The following is a 10,839-nucleotide window of genomic DNA, read 5'->3' on the forward strand; positions in this document are numbered from 1 at the left end:
ACACATTTTGAAAAAATTATGCATGGTAGTTTAGAGAGTAGCTCCTCCTCTTCCATTCCTCTCCTTCTATTTTGTCTTTCTCCCTTTTCAGGATGCAGCTGGTAACAGAAGTGATGCAGGTCTATCTGCCTGAAAGGCAGAGCAGTGGGAAACCGACACATCCATCACAGATCTGCTGCTGGAATTATGAGAGCACCACAGGTTCTAACTGTCAGTCACCAGTTCCAGTTTGCTGCTTCCATATGCTTCCAGCCAGCAGACTCTCCCTCACAATCCCTGCCAATTAATGCCTATTAAGTTCACAGCTTCATTATTGTAAAACAGAACGAGCTGACCCCTCCCTTTCTCCAACACTCACACACATTCACCGAAGCTTAGATTCATGGCACCTTAAGGAGGTGGTGCAGAATGGCCAATATTTGACCAGATTTCAGGTCCAAAGAGGGGTGCCCTTTATCACCCCAGCTTTTCATTTCAGCAATCAAACCAGTGGTAAAACAGTGTTAGGCAAATTATCGTATTAAAGGTATTAAAATAAATGGCATAGCCCATAGAATCATAGAATCATAGAATCATAGAATCATAGAATCATAGAGTTGGAAGAGACCACAAGGGCCATCGAGTCCAACCCCCTGCCAAGCAGGAAACACCATCAGAGCACTCCTGACATATGGTTGTCAAGCCTCTGCTTAAAGACCTCCAAAGTAGGAGACTCCACCACACTCCTTGGCAGCAAATTCCACTGTCGAACAGCTCTTACTGTCAGGAAGTTCTTCCTAATGTTTAGGTGGAATCTTCTTTCTTGTAGTTTGGATCCATTGCTCCGTGTCCGCTTCTCCGGAGCAGCAGAAAACAACCTTTCTCCCTCCTCTATGTGACATCCTTTTATATATTTGAACATGGCTATCATATCACCCCTTAACCTCCTCTTCTCCAGGCTAAACATGCCCAGCTCTCTTAGCCGTTCCTCATAAGGCATCGTTTCCAGGCCTTTGACCATTTTGGTTGCCCTCCTCTGGACACGTTCCAGTTTGTCAGTGTCCTTCTTGAATTGTGGTGCCCAGAACTGGACACAGTACTCCAGGTGTGGTCTGACCAGAGCAGAATACAGTGGCACTATTACTTCCCTTGATCTAGATGCTATACTCCTATTGATGCAGCCCAGAATTGCATTGGCTTTTTTAGCTGCCGCGTCACACTGTTGGCTCATGTCAAGTTTGTGGTCAACCAAGACTCCTAGATCCTTTTCACATGTACTGCTCTCAAGCCAGGTGTCCCCCATCTTGTATTTGTGCCTCTCATTTTTTTTGCCCAAGTGCAATACTTTACATTTCTCCCTGTTAAAATTCATCTTGTTTATTTTTGCCCAGTTCTCTAATCTGTCAAGGTCATTTTGAAGTGTGATCCTGTCCTCTGGGGTGTTAGCCACCCCTCCCAGTTTGGTGTCATCTGCAAATTTGATCAGGATGCCCTTGAGTCCATCATCCAAGTCGTTGATAAAGATGTTGAATAAGACCGGGCCCAAGACAGAACCCTGTGGCACCCCACTAGTCACTCTTTTCCATGATGATGAGGAACCATTGATGAGCACCCTTTGGGTTCGGTCAGCCAGCCAGTTACAAATCCACTGAGTGGTAGCATAGTCAAGACCGCATTTTACCAGCTTCTTTACAAGAATATCATGGGGCACCTTGTCAAATGCCTTGCTGAAATCAAGGTAGGCTACATCCACTGCGTTCCCTTCATCTACCAGGCTTGTAATTCTGTCAAAAAATGAGATCAGGTTAGTCTGACATGACTTATTTTTCAGAAATCCATGCTGACTATTGGTGATCACAGCATTCTTTTCTAGGTGCTCACAGACTGTTTGCTTAATGATCTGTTCCAGAATCTTCCCTGGTATTGATGTCAGACTGACTGGGCGGTAATTATTTGGGTCTTCTCTTTTCCCCTTTTTGAAAATAGGGACAACATTTGCCCTCCTCCAGTCTGCCGGGACTTCGCCTGTTCTCCAGGAATTCTCAAAGATGACTGCCAGTGGTTCTGAGATCACATCTGCCAGTTCTTTTAATACTCTTGGATGCAGTTCATCTGGCCCTGGAGACTTGAATACATCTAAACTAGCCAAATATTCTTGTACTATCTCCTTAGTTATTCTGGGCTGTGTTTCCTTTGCTGAATCATTTGCTCCAAATTCTTCAGGTCGGGCATTGTTTTCTTTATTGGAGAAGACTGAGGCAAAGAAGGCATTGAGTAGTTCAGCCCTTTCTGTGTCCCCTGTTTGCATTTCACCATCTTCTCCTCTGAGTGACCCCATTGTTTCTTTGTTCTTCCTTTTGCTACGAACATACCCATAAAAGCCTTTTTTGTTGCTTTTAACCTCTCTAGCAAGCCTGAGTTCATTCTGTGCTTTAGCTTTTCTGACTTTGTGTCTACACGTGCTGGCTATTTGTTTGAATTCTTCTTTGGTGGTTTCCCCCCTTTTCCATTTTTTGTACACATCCTTTTTTAATCTTAATTCAGTTAAAAGTTCTTTAGATAGCCACCCTGGCTTCTTTAGGCACCTTCCATGTTTCCGTCTCATTGGTATTGCCTGACGTTGTGCTTTTAGTATCTCCCTCTTAACAAACTCCCAGCCATCATGAACTCCCTTTCCTTTTAGTATTGTTGTCCATGGGATCTCACCCAGCACTTTCCTAAGTTTTATGAAGTCGGCTTTCTTAAAGTCAAGAAATTGAGTCCTAGTATGCTTGGCTACTCCTTTCCGCTGTATAGTAAACTTCAGAAGAGCATGATCACTCGCGCCTAATGATCCTTCCACTTCTACCCCACTAACCAGGTCATCAACATTGGTTAGGACCAGATCTAAAATGGCTGTTCCTCTTGTTGCTTCTCCCACTTTCTGGACAATGAAGTTGTCTGCAAGGCCAGTGAGGAATCTGTTTGACCTTATGCTCTTGGCTGAGTTTGACGTCCAACAAATATCTGGGTAATTGAAGTCCCCCATTACTACTATCTCCCTTCCTTTTGCATGCTTGGCCATCTGTTCCAGGAAGGCATCATCTATGTCCTCCGTTTGGCTTGGGGATCTATAGTAAACTCCCACAATGAGGTCTCTGTTATTCTTCTCTCCCTTAATTTTGACCCAAATGCTCTCACTTTGGCTTTGAGGATCTAAATCTTGGATCTCTTCACAGGTATACACATCCCTGACATATAACGCCACTCCTCCTCCTTTCTTGTCTGGTCTGTTTCTCTGAAATAGATTGTATCCCCCCATTATTACATTCCAATCGTGGGACTTATCCCACCAGGTTTCAGTGATGCCTATTATGTCATATTTAGTTTGCTGTACCAAGAGCTCAAGCTCATCTTGTTTATTTCCCATGCTTTGCGCATTAGTGTACAGACATTGAAGTCCATTAATCATTCCCCCGTGTCTCTTATTTAAGGATTTTTTCCTCCCACCACTAGGTCCGCGTGCTGTTTGCTCCATTTGGTCTATGACATTTGGATGATCATCTTCATTAATTGATAGACTCCTACCTTCAGGAGCACTGTCTCCCTCCCCCACATTAGTCAGTTTAAAGCCCTCCTGATGAGGTTTCTGAGATTTTTTGCAAAAACATTTCTCCCAACCGTTGTGAGATGCAGCCCATCACTTGCCAGAAGTCCATCTTCAAGAAACTGCAGTCCGTGATCTAAGAATCCAAACCGTTCCTGTTTACACCATTTGCGAAGCCAGCTGTTCACTTCCACTATTTTCCCCTCTCTCCCTGGGCCACGTCGTTCAACTGGGAGGACAGATGAGATGACAATTTGTGCATTTAGTTGCTTCAATTTCCTGCCGAGAGCCTCGTAGTCTCTTTTGATCTTCTGGAGGCTATTGCTTGCAGTGTCGTTGGTTCCCACATGAACCAAGAGGAAGGGGTATTTGTCAGTGGGTTTTATGATTCCTTGCAGTCGTTCAGTTACATCTTGGATCTTAGCCCCGGGGAGACAGCACACTTCCCGAGACATCTTGTCAGGCCCACAGATCACTGCTTCTGTTCCCCTCAGTAGGGAATCCCCTATCACCACTACACGCCTCCTCTTGGGTTTGGTCGGGGTTCTTCCGTGAGCTGTCCGTTCCAAGGTCGCCTGCACATTCCCTGAGGACTGACTTTGCTGCTCGTCTTCATATACCTGATCGACTGTAATGAGGGAGAGATCCTCAAATGGAGTCTGCTCTTCGTCTTCCATGCTAGGGGAGAGGTCCTCAAAGCGATTGTGTATTTCTAAGCAATCAGAGTGAACCCTGGGCCTCCTACTTCTTTGAGTCACGTTTCTCCATATATCTGGCTCCTGTGTTGGTGAACTAGACTCCTTCTCAGGGGAGTCCCCTGTCTCCTCCTTGGTGGAGACGGTGTGCTCTGTTGCTTCCAAGAAGAGCTCCAGCTCTCTAATTCTTTGGAGCGTAGCTACACGTTCCTCCAGTTGCTGGACTTTGTCTTTTAAGAGGGCAATCAACATGCAATTGCTGCAGGTAAAGCTGCCTGCAACCTTTGGCAAGATGGCAAACATTGCGCAGGAATCGCAGGCGACTGCAGCTGTTCCCTCCCCTTCCATCTTGAGATCGTGTCGTTGGGGTTGGCTACAGAGGTCCTCCATCATAAAAAGCTTGAAGAAAGGACAAATAACTTCCCTCACACACAAAAACACCTAGATCTCCCTCAACAAACGTTTGAGACTAGCTCCCCTAAATCTAAAAGATGGGTGGCTCCTCCCACAGCTAATCCCCTGCCTCAACAGAAACCCTGCCCCCTCTGACCTTTACACAGGGAAAACAGCTAATCAGCCTCAAAGAAACACACAGACACAAGCACACATACACTTAGTAAGTTTGCTGATGACATCACTCTGGTTTTCTCCAACTTGGGAGACCTTGATGTCAGACAACATTCGGGTGATTGAATGCCTGGACTGGCAATCACTCAGAATCTGAAACACCGTGCTTGAACTTTCCTCCTGCAACTCAATCTAAATTACACAAAATTGTCAAATTCAGTTTTCCTCCTAAATATTTTTAAATATACAAGTCACCAGACACTGGTCAAAAATTTGTAAAATAAGCTTAGTATGGATTGTCTGACAGGGATGGCTAACAGTGCCCTACCCCACCCTTCTTATAAAAGCTTAGCTTGTTTATCTCTCTCTCTTTGGTTTCTTAAAGAGGAAGAGAAGGGAGGGGAATGAGCAAAAGACTCCACCTTCCTACCAAAGCCGCTCCTGTGGGAGAGAGGTACTGGAGACAGGGGTGGAACCTGCTGGCAGTGATTATTTTTGATTGGCTAAGAGGTGGGCAAAGCATTTAAAAAGCCTTTGAGTCAGTGAAAAATTTATTAATGATTGTGACAGGAGAAAGATTGGGTTAGGGCTCTGGAGGTGCTGGGAGGGCTACTTTGCCCAACAGAAGAGCTTCCGCTGTGAAACGGCAAGAATTGACAGGAGACATAGATATTCTGACATGCGCTCTCTGAGAGAGCTCACAACCCATGCTTGCTTTCCTTGGTGCAGTGCTTTCAGATAAGCAGTGTACTTTCAGCTCACCGGAACCTCTTAAAAAATTCCCCAAAGGAGCTAATGCAGTTACTGCTACACCTGCCAGCGGTCTGGCTTCAGCACCTTACAGAAGTGGCAGGTGGGAGAAGAGCCATTGTGCAGTGCCTCTGATACGATTACGCTTTCCCAATGAGTTATTGCTAGGTTAAAGGGCTGTGATAGTGCCAATATCCAAAGCTGGGTTATTGTGTTATTTATGCGCTATTGTCACTGGATATTAGCTCTATGATCAATCCCAGTGACAGAGGCTGCTTAGCCTGTCACACTTTGTTTTATCTTCCATCCTTACTACCTCAAAATTGCTAATCCAATGTCTCTATAACCAATTTAGGGGAGATCAAACCCTGCTGTTACAGAGTGGTATGAAAGCAGGTTCTTGGTCTCCAACATTGCACGGAAGATGAAGTCTTCAGGCTTTGGAGCTAAGCTGCCGCTGCCTGTTGTCTGTCTGTCCATCTATTAGCAAAACACCCATCATTAGGTGTGCGTATGTGTATTTGTGTCGCAAGAGTGGTTCCTGCTTCTAGATCCCTGTGAGGGAGATCCCTGTATACTGACAAAAGGCAGAACAAGAATGGTAAACGTTCACTTGAATAGGGGAACGCAAAGAGATACATTAAGACAAACCATTGGAGCGGAGGCTAAACCTCCTTGCAACTCAGCCACTGAGAATTAAGCTTTTTCTATCCATATACTTCTATTCTGGATTCTTCACAGCATAGAATCATAGAATTGTAGAGTTGGCAGGGACCCCAAGGGTCATCTAGCCCGACCCCCTGCAATGCAGGAGTCTCAGCTAAAGCATGCATGACAGATGGTCACCCAACCTCTGCTTAAAAACCTCCAAGGAAGGAGAGTCCACCACCTACAAAGGGCGACTGTTCCACTGTCGAGCAGCTCTTAATGTCAGAAAGTTCTTCCTGATGTTTAGTTGGAATCTCCTTTCTTGTAACTTGAAGCCATGGGTTTTAGTCCTACCCTCCAGAGCAGGAGAAAACAAGCTTGCTCCCTCTTCCATGTGACAACCCCTGAGATACTTGACGGTGGCTATCGTATCTCCTCTCTGCCTCCTCTTTTCCAATGCTAAACATACCCAGCTCCTCCAACCGTTCCTCATGTGGCTTGCTCTCCAGACCCTTGATCATCTTGGTTGCCCTTATCTGCACAAGTTTAAGCTTGTCAACAGCGTTTTTATGTTGTGGTGCCCAAAAGTGGACACAGGACTCCCAAGCGTGGTCTGACCAAGGCAGAATAGAGTGGTACTATTACTTCCCTTGATCTGGACACTAGACTTCTGTTGATGCAGCCTAGAATAGCATTAGCCTTTTTTTTTTTTTTTGCTGTTGCATCACACTGTGGACTCATGTTAAGCTTGTGGTCCACCAAGACCCCTAGATTCCTTTCACATGTACCGCTAGTAAGCCAGGTGTCCCCCATCTTCTATTTGAGCATCTGGTTCTTGCTGACCAATTCTGTCTTCTGCGGCATTAGCTACCCCTCCCAGTTTGGTGTCATCTGCAGATTTGATTAACACCCCCTCCATTCCTTCCTCCAAGTGGATTGGAGGAGCCCAAATCAATTAATTTCATAAAATTTCTCTACCGCTGGATTATAAAGCAACCACCACCTTCAAAGTAGTTTACAAAATGGGAGATATTTCCTATGACTTGTTGCTAGGAGCGAGACTTCACCCTTAGACCTCCTCATCCCCGTTTCTTTCTTTTTCTGCCCAGTGTGTTCTGCCAATAAACAGCTTTCCTTAGGTTGCAAGGAAGTGAAATGTTATGAGTGCCAGACTCCCCTGTTTCATGAGTTTCTGGGTGCCAGGTATTGAACCCCTGGACACTGAACATCTGGGGAGTTGATCTAAGCCTTGTTTAGATGTACCCCAAGCTCTACATTTGATTATTGGCTATTAAAACTAGTTGAAACCATTTTATTTCATTCACAAAAGAATTGGAGCGGTACTATTACTTCCATTGATCTGGACATTATACTTCTGTTGATGCAGCCTAGAATAGCATTAGCTTTTTTTGCTGCTGCATCACACCATTGACTCATGTTAAGCTTGTGGTCCACCAAGACCCTTAGATCCTTTTCACTTTTACTGCTAGTAAGCCAGCTGTGCCCCATCCTATATTTGTGAATCTGGTTCTTCCTGCCTAAATGCAAAACCTTACATTTGTCCCTGTTGAAATTCATTTTGTTAGCTTGTGCTCAATTCTCCAATCTGTTAGGGTCATTTTGAATTCTGATTCTATCTTCTGCAGCAATAGATACCCCTCCCAGTTTGGTGTCATCTGAAAATTTGATGATCAACTTCTTCATTTGAGTCATTTATAAAGCCATTGAAGACCAATGGGCCCAGGACCCCACTTGTGACTTCTTTCCTGGAGGACAAAAATGTCCAGGAGGACATTACTTTTTAATTATGATTTTCAGTTTTATACATTTCAATAACTTTACAATCATTCTACTTCCGTTCCCCTCTTTCTGTCACTTAATATTTTATATTTCCCCCCCTGCATAGCCAAATTAACTTAATTTGCTCATTTATTCATCTACTTTAAATATACTCTTATAAAACTGCAGGTTATTACAATGTTCTTATCTGTTTACAGTTTATTTGTAAATATTTCCATTCTTTTGTAAGCAGTTTGTAAGCTGTGGGTTTTGCCATTTCTGCATATTTCATAAGATTTGCTATCCATTATTGGACAACTAACCTAAGGGACCACACTGGAGACTCATGGTGTTTTTTAAATACTGTAAATTCCGGCCTATAAGGCGACTTTTTAACCTCGAAAAAGAGGTTAAAAAGTCGGGGGTCGCCTTATACGCCAGTTATCCGCCCCCCCCCCCACTGCTGCAGCGGCGGCCTCTGCTCCGCACCGGGAGAGAGTGGCCTGGCGCGGAGGCCACCCAGTGCTGCTTCAGAAGCAGCAGCAGCAGGGTCGGCGTGCTCCGCTCCGTGCCGGGCGGCCTTCTCCCGGCACGGAGCTGCCCAGCGTATTAGGCAACTGGGCTTATAAGACTAATACGCCCAGGCACCTAATACGCCGGAATCTATGGTATATATCTATACCATAATATCTATACCATAGAACTGGGTCTTGGTGGGAGGAGAGCTGTATTGGAGTTGCGGGCCTCACTGCTGTCGCTGCCTGGAAGAGAAAAGACGAAGAACGTTAGAATGATGTCAGAATGAAGTTAAGTGGTTTTAGCAGCAATGTTACAAAGGAGTATGTAAAAATGGTTTGTTAACAGGTGAGAATCCAAAGTTACAATATATTAAATTAAAGGATTAGGATAAAAACAAAGAGGGAAAGGATTTGCTGAATTAACTAACTGGAATACAAAAAAGGGAGGTGTGAGGAGGTCAGGGAAACAAGTAAATGAAAGACAAGACATGGAAAGATTGATTTGTTTTTAAGTGTTTTTATTTGTCTGTATTTTGTATTTTTTCTTTTTTTTCCTTTTTCTTATTTTTGTAACCTTTTTTGAAACTTTAATAAATATCATTTTAAAAAAAGGAAGAGAAAAGACGAGAAACCCAGAAAGATGGGTTATCAACATAATAATAAATCAAAATATTAAGAATCGTTTTCATTTATTATGTTGATAACCCATCTTTCTGCAACAATCTCAAGGTGGCTTACATTAGCCTACCTGTCTTCCTTCCTCATTCCTCATTCCATCGCTGAACTCTTCTTGAATCAGGGAGCTGCCCCCCACCCCACTCCGCAGCCAGATTCTCTCTGGCCTCCCTGTTCCTCATGAACAAAGATCAACACTCACTATCCATATTGGCATCGGTCACATTCATTCACTGGTCGTACAGTCGTACGTATATGGTTCTTATCTTCATTAACTCCTCCTTCTCATTTTTAATTGCATTTACTTCATCATCCCATTGATGTGGCGATATTTCTACTTCCTCCTCCACACAGACCAGGGGATGGATCTTTGGCATGTGACAGAAGGAGGCCCATGCAGCCTTTCAAACCTAGGGAAGAAGCGGGAAAATAATCAGGAAATGGGTCCTAGAGACTTCCTTGATACTCTATATCTCTGTGCTGAATTTGGAGCACCTGGCAACTAAACCTACTTTCAGAAGCCTTTGTTGGAGAGTACAGCGAGCAGTTGAACCCACGGAGGGGGGCATCTTGTCAAAGGACCCGCCAAAATTGGGAGATGCTCTTCTTGTGATGATGCCCACAAGGGGGAACGCAAGCCATTTCCCTCAAGGCATCTAAGATGGCCCTGAGGACAATCTTCAAAAATCAATCTAACCATGACCCGATTCCCTATGTTTCTAAATCTTAAGTGGTAGCAAAAGAAGCAGACTGTGGAAAAAAGAAGAGCTCCGAATCTTACAGGCGAGATGAAGACATTTTCATTTTTCAGAAGACACAATTCATGTAAACAACCTCATTTCTTTGAACTATCCTCAAATAGTTGCTCTTCCCAAATTCTCAGCCAAGTCACTCAGCAGGGGGACATGTCACAATGGAGGACATGACCCTGTTACTGTAGCTATCATACTTAACAATTGGCATTGTTCCCCTTAACATGCATTTTTCAAATATATCTTTCAGTGGGTTAAGCGGTTTTATTCAATTTATTTAGAAAATATTGCGAGCTGGCTTTACAGACACATTTCTCCTCTCTGTATTCTGTGCTTTTCCTACTTTCTTGCGCTGTAAAGCACTCCCTGCCAAGTTTGGGTGAAGGGTGGTGCTGTATAAATTGAATAAGCCACATAATCATAATAATTCATCTCTCTCTTCCAGAAAGCTCCCGCCCAGGCACTTGAAGGAGCAAGGCGCAGCAGCCGCACCCCATTCGTCCAGGTTTCCCCCCCTCAAAAACGTGTTTTTTGCAGAATCAATGGGGTGTTTTTTGCGGACTCAACAAAACCTGGACGTATGACAAGGGGGTTTATTTTCTTTTTCCTTTTGAAAATAACCCTTTAAAAATCCGAAAAGGCCCCCAAACTACTTCTTTTTTTCTTTTTTCGTTGGGTGAGCTGTTCCCCCCCAAAAATCTGTCCGGATTTTCACTTGAGGGAATATGGCAAAGGGCGAGGATAAGCCTCCTCGTCGCGCGCAGGCGCATTCGCGTCCTGAAACCGTTGGCTGAGAGCACGCGACGAACCGCGCGGTCGGCTCCAGTGCGCACGCGCAGGCTCCTTCCGTTATTTTCCCCTCCCTCCCGCTTCGGCCTCTCAGAGGAAGG

The 10,839-nt window shown here is 44.4% G+C and overlaps 1 long non-coding RNA gene across 1 annotated transcript; it reads right to left on the bottom strand.

Annotated features, from left to right (window-relative positions):
• Positions 1–9,405: 9,405 nt before the first annotated feature.
• On the bottom strand, positions 9,406–10,752 carry LOC309539005. The gene is made up of 2 exons (XR_014222598.1): positions 9,979–10,752; positions 9,406–9,607 (listed from the first exon to the last, which is right to left on the bottom strand). It is a non-coding gene; the product is annotated as an uncharacterized lncRNA (long non-coding RNA).
• Positions 10,753–10,839: the final 87 nt, after the last annotated feature.

Source organism: Podarcis vaucheri, assembly GCF_965113315.1.
Source record: "Podarcis vaucheri genome assembly, chromosome: 8".
In the NCBI taxonomy this organism is placed as follows: Eukaryota; Metazoa; Chordata; class Lepidosauria; order Squamata; family Lacertidae; genus Podarcis; species Podarcis vaucheri.